The sequence below is a fragment of the Mustela lutreola genome, chromosome 1, assembly GCF_030435805.1.
Source record: "Mustela lutreola isolate mMusLut2 chromosome 1, mMusLut2.pri, whole genome shotgun sequence".
NCBI classification, from domain to species: domain Eukaryota; kingdom Metazoa; phylum Chordata; class Mammalia; order Carnivora; family Mustelidae; genus Mustela; species Mustela lutreola.
Window position 1 is genome coordinate 194101377 of NC_081290.1, and position 15233 is coordinate 194116609.

Here is a 15233-nt window from a genome sequence, read left to right on the forward strand (position 1 = left end):
TCCCCCTCTCCAGCCCGGCCCTAGGCAACTACTAATCTATTTTCTGTCTCTGTGAGTCCCCTGTTAAGGACTTTCATGAATGGAATCATAGGGGTATGTGGACTTTCTTGTGACTGGCTTCTTTCATTTAGTATAATGTTTTCAGGATTTATTTAAGTCATAGCTTGTATCTGTGCTACATTCCTTTATTATGGCTGAATAATCTCATTTCTTCTTGGAACATTTGGGTGCATTGATCATTCAGGCAAGCTACAGATCAGATTTCTAACCCTTCTTCAAAACTAAACTTGGCTCCTGGTAACCTACCATATACAGGTGACACCCTGGCTATGACACTGAAAGCCTTCCCTATTATGGCTCTGTCGTGAGAGTCCAGCCTCATCGTCACTCCAAATTTCCACAGGTTCTTCTGTCCCCACCGTCTCGACACAATTTCCCTTTCTAGAGCATGTCACACACATACCTATTCTTGTCCCTACAATCTTTGGTTATGCTGCCCCTTTGCCTCTGCTTATCCTGTCTGTGGTTATGGAAATACATTTATCCTTCAGAATTATCTTTACTCTCACCTTCTCGAAGAAGTCAATCCCAGATTTATCTCATCCCCCGATAGGAATTAATTAGTCCCTTTCCATTCTCTGTGCACTTTGCATGGATCCCCATAATTCCAGTCTTGGATTAAATGTCATTCTATCTTTTATGACATATTAAATCTTTTCTGAGAATAGAGAGGCATTCCAATTTTTGTTTTATTTTCTGGTACTTTCTACAAGGATTTATACATAGTAGGTACTCAAAAAAAATATGCTGGATAATTGATCGCACTCTTGGATTTGTATAGTCCCTTTTGCTTTTCATAGTTCTTTTACATACTACTTGTCTTCTGAAAATCAGAAATCAACAAAAAAATAAACATTTTTGAGAAAAAAATTGTCAGTAGTTTAAACTTGTTTGAATATGTGGGGTTTTCTTTTGTTGTTTTGGCAACACCCATTGTCTCTGGGTATTGTAGAAAAATCAGAAAATATAAAGTAAAAAAGAAGTAAGCCATAATATCATCCCTCAGTGATAATCACTATATCCTTTGAGCTGTTTTTTTTCCTGTATATACTTTACATAGAAAGGTAAAGATAGATGAAACTTACAATTCACTCTGTACATTGTTCTGAAATCCTTTAATTAATAGCACCTGATCTCTCTATCTTAATAAATACCGATTTCTGTAATTACGTTTAAGGGGTAGTATTGCAAATACTCGTATTGGACACTTAGTCTTTGCAATCCTTTAAGATTAAAAATAATGTGCTAACAGTCTGCAGATAAATACTTAGAAGCCAGATTTCTAGGTCAGTGGCTTTTAATGCCGCGTGCCTCGTTGCCCTTTGGAAAGGTTGTTCCAGTTTACACACCCACCAGCGAGTTACGAGTGTTTGTTTCTTCCCCTTGTCCTTGCCTGCCTTGGCATTACCATTCTCTTTAGTCTTTGCCAATCTGATATTCCCCGAGTGGTATCGTTCATTTGCATCTCTTTGATCATTGGTGACATGCTTTTAATTTCCTTATTACCCATTTATACTTCTCCTGTGAAGTGCCTTTGTTGTTCTCTGCCCCCCTTCCTGTTGAGGTGTTTGCCTTTTTCATTGTTCAGGACTCGAATATAATAAGGTTATTAACCCTTAGTCATGCATGTCAGAAGTATTTTAACTTCAGGCTGTCTTCGGCACACAGAAGTGTGTTTGTTTCAATGTGTTCCAGTCAATCACTCTTGCCCTCCATGGTTTCTTTGTTTGGCATTATTCAAAGAAAACTCCTCCCAAACCATAACCATATACACGCTCGCCTCTGCTTCCTTTGAGTCCTGTGATTTGGTTTTTAAAATTTAATGCCTCAGTCCATTTTGGTGTAAAATTGTATCTACTTCTATAAAACCTTGGTGTGGACTAATTCATAAGTCATGGACCTCAAGAGGAATGTGGTCGGTCCCACCATTTTGCCAACATTAGAGTGCCAGGTAGATGAGTACCTCTCTTCCAGAATGTGATAGTCTGTCCCTTCCCATCCATCACCCACTTCGCCATAATCCCTTCTGAAATCACCTCTGCTGTCCTGTGCCTGTTACATGTTAATACCAAGCTGGCCTGATGATTAAATGGATTTGCCCATGAGATGCAGGACAGTCGACGGCACAATGGCGTTTGGTTGAATGGACTGCACAGTGGTGTTTGGTTGGATGGAGGAGTGAGTGAGTGAGTGAGTGAATGAATGAATGGTGGTGTGAACAGTGATGAGAGGTCACTGAGGATATTGTGAGACAGCAGCAGCCCTTCCATCCAAGCAGAGCATTGGCCAAGCAATCATGTTGGGAGAGCACCGGCCAAGGAAAGTGTGCCATAGGGAATGTGGAAAAAGGAAAACATATCCTGTGGGTTTTGAGCAGGTGGCATTTTAAGGGTTAGAACAGAGCCCATAGGCTTCATACACCACACATTAGGTACATAAGCAAGAGTGAGCCATAATGGAGAATTCTAGGGCCTAGAATTGGATCTTGAGTGTCCTCAAGATTTGGGAGAGTTTATCAGGGAAGGTTCATGGGAAGGCAGAGCTCTGAAGGAAAGCTAGGACCCTATTAGGAGGGATTTGTGGAACGAGGTGGTTTTATGCAGATAGAATGATGTAAGTGGGCAGTATTTTTTTTTTTTTAATTTGAAATAGTGATTTTTTTTTTTTTTGGCTTTTCTTTCCACCTCCTTTGCTTTTGATCTGTTTTCTTATTCTCAGCTTTTCTTATCCTCTCTGCTTTTAGTGCCAGTTAGAAATTGTCATGATAAAAGTTGTTAGCAGAGTCGAGAAAGTTATTTTTGAAGTGCTTGGGCTCTGGGGTAGGAAGACAGCAGGGAGCAGGAAGTGAACACGAGGGCGGCCTTCTGAGAGGACGCGTCACAGCAGACTCTCCCCAGCGCCACTCAAGGCGGAGGTGAAGTTGGTGTTTTCTAAGGTTTACCCACACACAGTAGGCGCTCCCCTATTTAAATGGATCTGTGAATGACTGAACAGTGTGCATGGCTTCCCTGACAGACAGAGCTATTTGGGAAGTCGGACAGACTTGAAGGACCCCAGCCTGCTGTGGCCCGGGAAGCTGGGTCAGGGGTGGACACGTTTACCATGAGGGACACTGAGGAGGACACTTTGAGGGGTGGTCATTGGGTCAGTGCCCCGCTGACTTTAATGAGGAATGAGACCCTGCCCCTTCTAAGCTCCCAGTCTCAAGGAAGAGAAGAAGTGCAGAAGAACAAGAGATGTGAGCAGACTCTGGACATGGCCGCTGAAGAAACCAGCAGGAGCCATTGCAGTGGGCTGGGGTTAGCCAGAAACTTTTCTTGGAGATCAAGTCATTGGGCACAATAGTCACAATCCCAGCATAGAAGAGCAAGAAATAGTTTGTTTTGTTTTGTTTTGTTTTTTACATAAGATTTCACTTATTTATTTGAGAGAAAGAGAGCAAGTAAGAGAGCGTGAGAGGGGAGAAGGTCAGAGGGAGAAGCAGACTCCTGTGGAGCTGGGAGCCCGATGCGGGACTCGATCCCAGGACTCCGGGATCATGACCTGAGCCGAAGGCAGTTGCTTAACTAACTGAGCCACCCAGGCGCCCAAGAAACAGGTTTCTGCCTCTGTATCTTTTATTCCAATCTCCTATGAGGGTTGCACCATTTCCTCCACTAATACTACCTGTCAGCTGCCATCTCTTTTTGAAAATAAAGGAGTTTTTTGTGTTATGTTTTTTTAAGATTTTATTCACTTACTTACTTGAGAGAGACAGACTGTGAGCAGGGGGAGGAGCAGAGAATGAGTGACATAACACAAAAAAACATTGGGCTTTGCAGACAATTGGGTCTGCCATAACTGTTGAACTCTTATTTCTATAGGATTAAAGCAGCTGTAGATGTGTAAACAAAAGAATGTGGTTGTGTCCCAATAAAACTTTATTTACAGGGGTGCCTGGGTGGCTCAGTTGGTTAAGCATCCAGCTATTGGTTTTAGCTCAGGTCATGATCTCAGGATTGTGAGGTCAAGTTCCACATTGGGCTCCACACACGGTGAGTGGAAAGCCCAATGTATTGTAATATTATAATGTAACATATCTGGCCCTTTCCAGAAAATGTTTGCTGACCCCTGCTTTATATTATGAATAGGTGGAATTGTTTTTCCAGGAGAATCATGGTTTGCACCAACACGCAGTTTGCTCTGTGAATGCCCCTTTTCCTCATGGCATCTGTTTACAAGTTGACTTATTAGAAGCGGTGGTGTGGTCCAGGATTCAGGCTTCTTGAGCACGTACTCTGACTATCTGAGCTGCCTGTGAGTCCCCCATGGCATGGCAAGTACTCTAATCACAGACATTATTCGTGTCTATATGTACTGTTCAGTAAATAAATCAGGGTCAGGGAAATTAGGGAAGGTGCCCGGGTTCCCTAAAGCGGCAGCATCCGTACCCGGTCTGCAGGGGGAAGGCCCTTGCCCTTCCACTCCCCTGCGTTTCCTGCCACAGCACCCCCCCACCCAACCTCCACTCCCTACTCCAGGCTCATTGTGATTTCTGGATCCTTCATCCATCAGCCTTTGCACTTGTGGGTGAAATACCATGTTTCTTTTGGAGCGTCTGTTCCTCTGTCAGTTTTCTTTCTGACCACATCCCTCCCTCTCCAGTCATGCTTCTGACCTTGGCCCCCAAGCCCCACTTTCTTGGGACCAACTCCCCTGGGGAAAAGATTGGGAGAGGCAAACGAGGTCTTGGGTTTCCTCCACATCAGCAGCTCCTGCCGGGTGGATGGAACCTCATTTGGAGCGACAGCTGTCCCCCAGGTGCTCTGCCTTTTTCGGAAGACAGCAGGTGCCCGGAAAACCAGCTGGAAGGGGAGCATGGCCCTGGACCCCGGGGCACCAAAGTGGCCAAATGGCAGCCGCTGGGCAGGCTGAGCTGGCATTTCTGACCTTTGTGGAGAGAGGGCGTCCTTAAAGGGACAGCGAGCTCTTTTCTTTCCTGGTGGCCGACTGCCAGTTCAGATGCCAGGCATTTGAAGAGGCCATTGTTCTGGCAATGGGAGATGGGGGCCCAGGCCGCCCGGTCTTTTTTTTTTTTTTCCTTTTCCCGTTACCAGCCGCGTGTCCCCCTGTGATGTGAAGCCGGTCAGGGGTGGAGGGACGGTGAGCTCTCTTCTGGCTCCCACCCTACCCTCCTCCTCCACTGTCAGAGGCAGTCCTGTCACCAGGCTAAAGAACAGAACAGCCCTCACACAGCCGGTGGCTCCCCCTCCCCCAGGGCAACCGCCCCAGCAGAGAAGGAATGGTCTCTGCAGGCTGCAGCAGTTGAGGTGCCCCAGTGAGTTGTTTACTTGTCCCAGGTGAGTGGGGTCAAGGGATAGGACTGGTTTTCTCCCAGTGCCTTTTGGAAACCGCCTGGCAGGTGGCACTGCCTTAGGGGTTCATTAGAACTGTGCATTCTAGGTTCCAATTCCAGAACATCTGGGGCCTAGGAACCTGAGTCTCAACAAGCACACCCTAGTTTTGAGAGCCACTCAGTAATTGCCAGGCCTGACTGGCCATCAGAATCATGTGGGGACAGACAGAATCACGCTGTCTGCCCGGGGCGCATGGATTTGAGCAAGGGGGCCTCTCATTAGTGGTTAAGAGCAGGTTCCCTGGAGCTGGTCCACTCGGTTTGAAGCCTGGCCCCACCAGCTACTATCTCTATGATCTTGGGTAAGTTTCTCAACCTCTCTGTGCCTCAGTTTTCTTACCTGTAAGATGGGGATAATTTCGTACCTGCTGTAGAGGGTGGTTTTGAGAATGAACAGAGTTGCTGTTTATGAAGTTCTCACAATAGACTTCACACATTGGTCGTGCTATATACGTTTTTTGTGAAATTTGTATTTATACTTTTTTAAAGAATTATCTATTAGAGAAGGAGACAGAGTGAGTGTGGGAGGGGGAAGGGCAGAAGGAGAGAGAGGTCTACTGAGTGCGAAGCCCAGCACAGAACTTAGTCTCACAACCCTGAGATCACAACCTGAGCCAAAACCAAGAGTGAGACGCTTAACCAACGGGGCCACCCAGGCGCCTCTTTCTCTAATTTTTATGTTTTGGTAAACTGATCACCTAGGTTGGAGATCATGATTGTCAAGCAGCCTTTTAATTAATTAATTAATTTATTTATTTATTTTATTTTTTAAAGATTTCATCCATTCATCTAACAGACAGAGATTACAAGTAGGCAGAGAGGCAGGCAAAGAGAGGGGGAAAGCAGGCTCCTGCTGAGCGGAGAGCCTGATGTGGGGCTTGATCCCAGGACCCTGAGATCATGATCTGAGCCAAAGGCAGAGGCTTTAACCCACTGAGCCACCCAGGCACCCCTGTCGAGCAGCCTTTTAGAGGCAAGGTGCCCTGGCTAGGCTGGTCAGTGTGTTCCAGTCAGTGACCGGCAACTCTCAGTTGCACGTCACACCGACTTGCTCTGAGAAGGCGGCGCTCGCATGTGCCCCGTCCATCTCTTGGCCTGTTGGCTGAGGAGAGAAATCCCTGCCTGGCTTCCATTCCACCTCTAGGCGAGGTGCAGTTGCTGAGCCCTGGAATGCTGTCAGAGGGAGGCCGGAAGCCACATCTATAAGGCAGACTGACCTCTCCAGCGAGAATCAGAAGGGAAAACAAGCTGCAGGCCAGAAATAGCTAGACATAAATACAAGGTATTATAATAATTACCGTCCACACCCAGCTCAGTCCCCTGACTTAAATTGAACCTTCTGTCCAGCCTTCCTGGCCTCAAGGAAAAGGAACGGACAGAAGCGTCTGCAGTGGCCCGGCGGGGGCAGGGCAGGGTGGCGGTGTGTAACCAGGGGTACACAGGAGGCGTCACCCTCGGGAGCACCCCTGAGCCAAAGTGGGCACTAGGGGTTAGCATGCAAACAAGTTTTTATTATAACTTTTTGGTTTTGCTCAACCACTACTTTTCTGAAAACGATCCTGTTTGACTCGAGGTTTCCACGTTTAGTCCTCGTCTTGGGGCTGCGTTCTCCTCCCGTGCTCTGTCATTTCTCTTTGCAGTCGGGAATCAGACTCATCCAGCTGCTCACAGACATGGCATGTGGTTGAGGAGGTTGGGAGGGAGACACCCCGCCTGGCGGTTGGGGGGGGTAGTACTGAGCTGCTTCTCCCTGCCCCCTACCCCACCCGGGGTGTGCTGGCAAAATCAGCAAGGCCGGGCAAAGGGCCTGGGGGTGAACGGGGGATTCTGATGCCATACTCCCAGGCTGTGGTATTTTATAGATCCTGATAACAAGGGTTTTTGGTGAGTCAAATACTGGATTATTTAGAAGAAAACAAGTCAGTCCTCCAGGGCATGTCTCGTGGATATTTTCCATCTTCATCACAAATGTCAGCACAAAGGGAACGCGGCAGTGGGCAGACTTTTCCTAGTGTCCACTCACTCCCACTTGGGCATATTTTACGAGATTTCCAGGAAGCCTCACAGGACCACTGCTGTTCTTGGTGGGGGTTTTGGTACCTTCGGTGGTTCAGAAACCCACAGTGACAGCGGAGGGACAGGACCTTGGTGGATCGAGATGCTCTTTTTGTCCACTTCCCCGGGGAGAAGGAGTTGGCTCTCTGCCCTGTTACTTAAGAATATTGATTCATCATTTTGGAGGCTAATGGAAGAGTCCATTGGTTTCTTTTTCTTCTCGTCGGAGAAGCTGCAGGGAATATCCCTGCTTTGGGTGGGAATCTGGGCTGAATGAGATCAAAAGGTCTTTCTGCTTTGAAGATGGGTGGAGTCTGTACACGGGTTTCTGGCCCCAACAGTAGAGGGAAGACCTTGCCTCTCGGTTTGGGGAAGAGGAACATACAGAATAGAAACAGATGTAGATCCCTACGTGGTTTTCAGTGCAAGAATCAGAAGGCCCTGCACTCGTTCACATGCCGGGGCCTCCCTATCATCCAGGACCAGGGCCCCCTGTGCCACAGATGATGTCTCAAGTGGGGAAGTTTTGGACCATCTGGAGATGGGGATGGGAAGCCAGCCTCTTGACTAGGCACCCGCCCTCTGTGAGCCAGCCTCTTACAACGCTGGCCTGCCAAACTCTTACTATTCCCCGATATTTCAGACCCAATTATGCCATCTGATAACCTCCCTTCGAAGAAACAAGAAATAAGCTTCTTTACTCCTTTGGCTTTCTTTCTTTTTTCTTTTTTTCTTAAAGATTTTTAAATTTTATTTTATTTTTTTATTTTTTTAAAAAAGATTTTATTTATTTATTTGACATGCAGAGATCACAAGTAGGCAGAGAGGCAGGCAGAGAGAGAGGAAGGGGGAAGCAGGCTCCCCGCTGAGCAGAGAGCCCGATGCGGGGCTCGATCCTAGGACCCTGGGACCATGACCTGAGCCGAAGGCAGAGGCTTTAACCCACTGAGCCACCCAGGCACCCCTTAAAGATTTTTTTATTGATTCATTTGCAAGAGAGTGAGAATGAGAGCATGGTGAGAAGCAGACCTCTGCTGAGCAGGGAGCCTGATACAGGTTCCATCCCAGGACTCCAGGACTGTGACCTCAGTTGAAGACAGATGCCTGTCCACCAGAGCCCCCCCACCCCCACCCCAGGCACCTCCTCCTTTGGCTTGCTTTCTTCTCTTCTTCTTCTCAAATATTTGATACCCTGCTTACTCTGAGGCAACTGTCGTTTAGTCTAAACATCTAATTAATTACCTTACAGTTTTGTGTAGGGCAGGATTTCCAGACCCACACTGTCTTCCTTATCTTATCTGTACAGTAGCCCTTGTAAAGCTTGGTCCTATTTCTAAGTACGCACCTGCCAGTATGACCTGTGGCAAGTTCGTTACCTCTTTCCCTTGCTTCTGTTGATGAGGCCAAGTTCATTTTAATGCTTCTCACAGGTACATTGTAGTTTTGGTCCATGCCGAGCTTTGGTCTTTGCCCAGTGGTAACTAGACTTTGGCACTCCTTCTGGTAAGGAAGAAGGTCCTTACCAGAAGGTCAGGGGCTTATTCTGCAGTCCCCCTTGCATCAGGCAGGCTCCAGGGTCTAGGGTGTGTGGCTGAATGATCCCCAGTGTGTGGACTCTGAGAAGGGAGTTGGATTTGGGTGAGCTTTGATTCAGCTGGAGGGTGTGGTGTGGCTAGGACGTCCTAGCCTGTGTATGTGGCAAGTCAGTGTCCCCAGCTTGCCAGCCAGCTACTTAATCTCCTTACTCTGATCACTTCTGCCCCTACCTATCCCAGACCCTTTTAGCTTTTGACCTAAAGAGTTAGGCAGTGCCAAAACTCTTCAATGAGGATTGACTTTGAGTTCAGAAAGAGAGGTACCTTCCAGCTGCCCAGCATAGCCCCTCAGAGAGCATTTGAGCTCTGGCAATTGCAGAGGTTGGAGGAGGAGAAGCAGTTAGTTAAAGGTCATGATGTGGTTAGAAGAGAGAAGGTAGGAAGAGACCAGAGCGCTGGAGCTCGTGGCCTGGGTCGCTGGCACTGTCTGCTGTGGTCAGCGGTACCCTCTCTTCCTGCGTCTCTCTCTCTCTCTCTCTCTGGTCATAGAGCTCATCTTTTTGCTACTTAATAGCATTTGGAGGTGTGGGTGGTAAAGAGCGATCAGGGACTTCAGAGCAGGAAATAACTGGGGGGCAGGGGTCATCTAGACCAAACCCTTCTTGGATGGGCAAACTACGGCCCAAAGAAGGGGTAAGACCCACTCATGGTCATACACCAGTGTTACTAGGTGCCCCATACTGCATGAAGGTGGACACTCTTTTTTTTTTTTTTTTTTAAGATTTTATTATTTATTTGACAGAGAGAGATCACAAGTAGGCAGAGAGAGAGGAAGGGAAACAGGCTCCCCACCTAGCAGAGAGCCTGATGCGGGGCTGGATCCCCCTGGGGTCATGACCTGAGCCGAAAGCAGAGGCTTTAACCTACTGAGCCACCCAGGCGCCCCAAGATGGACACTCTTTTAAAGTGCGTCTTGGATTGTGGCATGTCAGTCACCCCTCTATGAGCCTCGTTGTCCTCGTCTAGAGTCAAGTTGTTGTCGGGTCCCTGTCTTCGAGGAGGCCCGTCTTGGGAGCAGTAGCATTAGCAGTCCTGCGGGACCCTTTGAAGAAGGTGATCAATGGGGCTAAGTGCCACTCCTGGACACATCTGGGGAAAATGGGTACAGAGAAAAGATATCCGTAGGTATGGACAATCTCTGTCAGGGCTAAGCCCAGCCAGGGTCTACAGCCTCACCATGAAGCGTGGGTACCTCTGCCGACAGCTAGGCGCTGGACAGCACATCCAGAAGGCCATTCATTCTTCTGTGCCACCCTAAGACAAGAGAGGTCATGGAAGTTCTCTCAGTGCCCGTGTAAGAGCTCTGATGGTTACTTCCTGGAGAGTCAGCACTGATTTGGGGAGGAGCTGGGTCAGGATATTTGAAGAATGGGTTCTGGTGCTTTGCTTTCCACCCGGGTTTTCCGTCTTGCCTGGCCCCATGGCCAGCCCAACTTCTGAGACATGTGGACACGTGGGGTGGTTAGGAGGCCACGGCAGCCTCTCTAGCATGCCCCAAAGACCCCCCAACTGGGGACAGCCGTTGCCTGGACTAGGATTTCTCCTTCACTCCACGATCCCCCTACCTCTTCCGCCTGTCACAGAACTCTTTCCATCCTTCTCACCAGCATCCAGGGTTGCACAGGGACCTAACAGCGGGATTGTCCTGATGTGTGCCCCTTTAGCTACCAAAACCACCTGGTTCTCTAGGGCTCATGGAAGAGGGTGGAGGGGATGGTCATGTGGCCACAGTCTCCAGCCTGTGGCAGGAGGGACTCAGGATCTCTTCTTAAGTACATGTCAACATCTTAACTGGGGCACCAGCAAGCAGGCTTCTCCCGTTTAAGACCTTAATCCAGGATTAAGGAGAGGTCAGTTACCTCTGCGGAGAGGTGATTTGGAGAGGGCTTAGTCTCTCTTAATATCCTGTAGCAGACAGAGGTAGAAGGCCTAGCACAGTTATCTACCTGTCCCAGGGGTCTAGAATGCTCTGGAAGTCCCAGTCTCTGAGTCTGAGACTTGGCCTTTTCCTTAACACTTTGGCTCCGTGTCCCTCAGTGCTTCCCTATGCGCACACATTCCTTTGGGCTAAGTCGTGTATGTCTTAGGTTGCAAAGAATCATGGAAAAGACGCAGGGGCAGATTGGCCTTGAAGGAGTTTTACCAGAAAGTGCCCGGGAACAAACCTGCAAGTGAGCGAGAGAATCAGGCCCGGGCAGAGGAGGAAGCTAAACTTTGATGAACTTGCAGGAGGCGTTGGCCAGTTCCAGGAGAAGCTCTGGTTCTAGAATGGCCTTGTAGTTATCCCAAATGAAGGCAAAGGGGCAGGTTTTTGTGTCCTCTCACAGAGAGACTGTCCAGTAGGTGTGGTCTGTCTTCACAGAGGGGACATTATCCTTTCGGCGAGGCTGTTCTCTTTGGTAAAGGGCTCCTCCCAAAGAGGAGCTTGGTTGTGACCCGCTAGCTTTTAGTCCAGAGAGCTAGAGAACTGAGTGCCTGGTTCTTGGAGGGGAGCAGCCCACCAAGGTAACCATTACAGGATGTTAACTCACGCAGCCCGCGGACTTGCACTTGACCTTACGTCTTCTCTTCCTCACACTCACCCTTTTATAGAACAGGTGTTATCTGCCTTTGAGCGAGAGAGTCACATGCGGAGGGGCTGATTGTAGCTGGTGGCAGTCCAGGACGTGGTGACTCTTCGGGTGGTGGGAAGAACGGTAGACTGAGTGGTTTGTGTTATTATTTAATCCTCTTGCATGTTAACCTGTGTTAGCCCTGGGATGTGGGCCCAGTTAAACTACTTAATTTGCATAATGAAGTAATTAGATTAGTTCTGTGCTCATGTTTTAAAGGTCCCCGGCCCCACGTGTAACCACCTTCCTGGTAGTCCCTTGGTTTAGGGCATTCTTGCTTGAGCAGTTAGAATTGCCCGGAAGGAGGACAGCTTGCCTTTTTCTGTTCAGTGATGTTCTCAGGTTGACCCTGGGGTCACCAGTCCCACCTGTTATCCTCTTCACTTTTTACACTTTGGTGTCTCTGTGCCCTTCTGTGGCTTCTGGGCTCCAGATAGACTCCTGCTGCCGCCTGCTTCCCACAGAGTCATGATCACAGGCTGATTTAACCTCATTTTCCCCAGTCCCATGAAATCAACTCCAGTTGCTTGCCTAGACTTTTCCACATACAATATGTAATGTTCCCTTTTTTCTTTTTTTTTTTTTTTTTTTTTAAATCTTATTCATTGATTTGGCAGAAATAGAGACAGCGGGGCACCTGGGTGGCTCAGTGGGTTAAGGCCTCTGCCTTCAGCTCAGGTCATGATCCCAGGGTCCTGGGATTGAGCCCCACATCGGGCTCTCTGCTCAGCAGGGAGCCTGATTCCTCCTCTCTCTGCCTGCCTTGCCTGCTTGTGATTTGTGTCTGTCAAAGAAATAAATAAAATCTTTAAAAAAAAAAAAAAGAAAGAAAGAAAAAAGAAATAGAGACAGCGCAATCAGAGGGAACAACAAGCAGAGGGAGAGGGACAGCAGACTCCCGGCTGAGCAGGGAGCCTGACACGGAGCTCCATCCCAGGACCCCGGAACCATGACCTGAGCCAAAAACAGACGTCCACCCCTCTGAGCCACCCAGGTGCCCCTAAGATGTAATGTTGTGATCTCATGTGGGGATTTGCCCTTTCTCTCTGGAGAGAAACACTTTTAGTGCCTGCCACCTTCTGTAGATTCTCACCAGGGCCACTGAGCACCTGCTTGAATTCTGGAGAGCTGGGAGAGGAAGAAAGTTTCACCACACTGAAGAACACCACCACACTTACCCAAGCTTGTCCTCTCTTTTAAAAATGAGCAATTTTCAAGACCAGAAGAATAGAGCAGATGTCACTGGGTGGAATTAAAACCCAAGGATCAGAGAAAAGAACATGGGCAGATCTGACCTTCCTAGATTTGCTCCCGTTTCTAGTCCTCGGTGGGTGACATCTTGGGGGTATGGAGTAAACGTGCAGATGTGCTCGTAATCTTTGTGGCTCCATTTCTCTTCTGTGAAATTGGGATAGTAACTGCAGTATAACCCAATGTAACCTTCCTGAAGTGCCTAGAACGAGACCTGGCACGTAGTTCTCAAGGAGTGTTAGTTCTGATTATTATTTGGGAAATCACGAGAAGAGATGAAAAGTGTCTTAGATTAAAAAATGTGACTTCTGGGAAATACAGATTATTAGACTATACTTTCAGAAGTAATTTCTCTATTACATTTCTAGAGAATTAAGGTTACTGTCATACAGACCAGTGGTGGGTTCAACTTGGGCTACACCTTGCAGTCACCTGGAGAGCTCAAAAAACCACGATGCCTGACCATCACCGTCAGTCACTCTGATTTAATTGGTAGTGGCGGAGGGTGACAGGGCACTGGGAATGTGTATAAGCTCTTAGGTGATTCTAAAGGGCAGCCAAGTTGGGGGGCCACCAGCATAGACCCATTGAGCAGATTTATAGTTGATCCTGGGTGAAAATCTAGAGTGGATGTTCAGAAAAAGGTGATACGCAGAGACTAATTATTCTGTTCGTGTAGGATTATGAGGAAATTGGGAAAAGGGGTTTGGCCTAATATGTATTATTACATGTTATATATATATATATATATATATATATATGCATATATATAATAAGTACATATTATATATATTACATATTACAAGTACATATTATATATATATAATATGTACGTTAAATATATATGTGTGTGTGTATATATAGCATATATATTATAATATGTTCCCAGTAGGCTAGGGGCTGGGTCTCTGTGTCCTGCTGCCTCGAGACTAGTTGGCTCTTGTAGTAGCTGCCCAGGAGCCGGCGCTGGGTCACCACAGAGTGGAAACGGTGTGAGAGTCAGCTGCGCCCTCACTCCCCTCTCCCCAGCTCTCACTTCAGCTTTTAATCACGTAGACATCACGGCTCCTCATGTGACAGACACAGTATTCATGACATGTCTTGGGTTGCAGCTGGGTCAGAGACAACCAATATACCCTTTCGGACACCCCCCGCCCAGCTTCCAAGGATCAGAGTCTGGGTTGGGGAACTCAGGGCTGGGTGGAAATGGGCAGATTATCAGCTATCTCACATGAAGCGTTCATACAACATGGGCAATATCCTGAGCATTTAGGGCTGGAAAGAGTTGTTTCATGCGGTCTCCAGAGCACCTCATGACCAGGGTACTCCAACTTCTATGCACTACAGAGGCTCCCTTGAATGACCTTTAATGATGGCCCCTTCTTGTATTTTGATTTCTTTGGATATACGTGGACCTCTCTGGCTAACAATTTAACTCCGTTTTTCTCTTGCAAACGTGAACAACTCCTGTGTGTGTGTGCCACACTCACGCTTCCTTGGCCCTTTGTCACTCTTTGGCTGCCCCCAGTTGACGGAGGCAGCATTTCAGCATGGCAGGGACGGGCTGGGCATCCCTGGGAGGGCTGGGAGACGGATCCTCACTTCTGTCTGTCGTCTCTGTGACCTGAGGAAACCGTTGTGATTCTGAGGTATCTCACCTTCCTCATCCGTAAAGCAGCATTGACGTGAGGATCGAAGGAAGGGATATGTATGAAATCCAGTATGTCTCTTTCTGGCTCGTAGAATGCTCCGGATGCTTCTGACCATCATGTTATTACCCTGTGCCTTGAGGGTTGGGGCTGCTGCTGTTGTTCGCTCACTGCTGTGCAGTCCGTGAGTGAGTGTCCAGTCAGGAGACAGAAGCACATCAGTGAGCGGACAGGGAGGATTTAATGTTAAGAATCACTAACAAGGGGCACCTGGATGGCTCAGTGGTTTAAGCCTCTGCCTTTGGCTCAGGTCATGATCTCTCGGTCCTGGGATTGAGCCCCACATCGGGCTTTCTGCTCAGTGGGGAGCCTGCTCCCCCCCACCCACCGCTTGCTGCTCTGCCTACTTCTGATTTCTCGCTCTGTCAAATAAATAAATAAATAAAATCTTTGGGGGGAAAAAAAAATAACCACTAATAAGTAACAAGTAGCAGAGGGCTCTAAAGCATATGGGAATAACATGTAGGGACCAGCCTCCATCTTTAGATTAGGGCAGAGCTTCCAGCAGAGGAACACGGGGTGGTCGCCACCCAAGGCCCAGATCCAGAGTTCTTTG

The 15233-nt window shown here is 47.9% G+C and overlaps 1 protein-coding gene across 13 annotated transcripts in view; it reads left to right on the plus strand.

Moving 5' to 3' along the window:
• Window positions 1-15233, plus strand: part of GRAMD1B (GRAM domain containing 1B) — a 242751-nt gene that overhangs the window by 158967 nt on the left and 68551 nt on the right. The gene's annotated exons all lie outside the window — the stretch shown is intronic.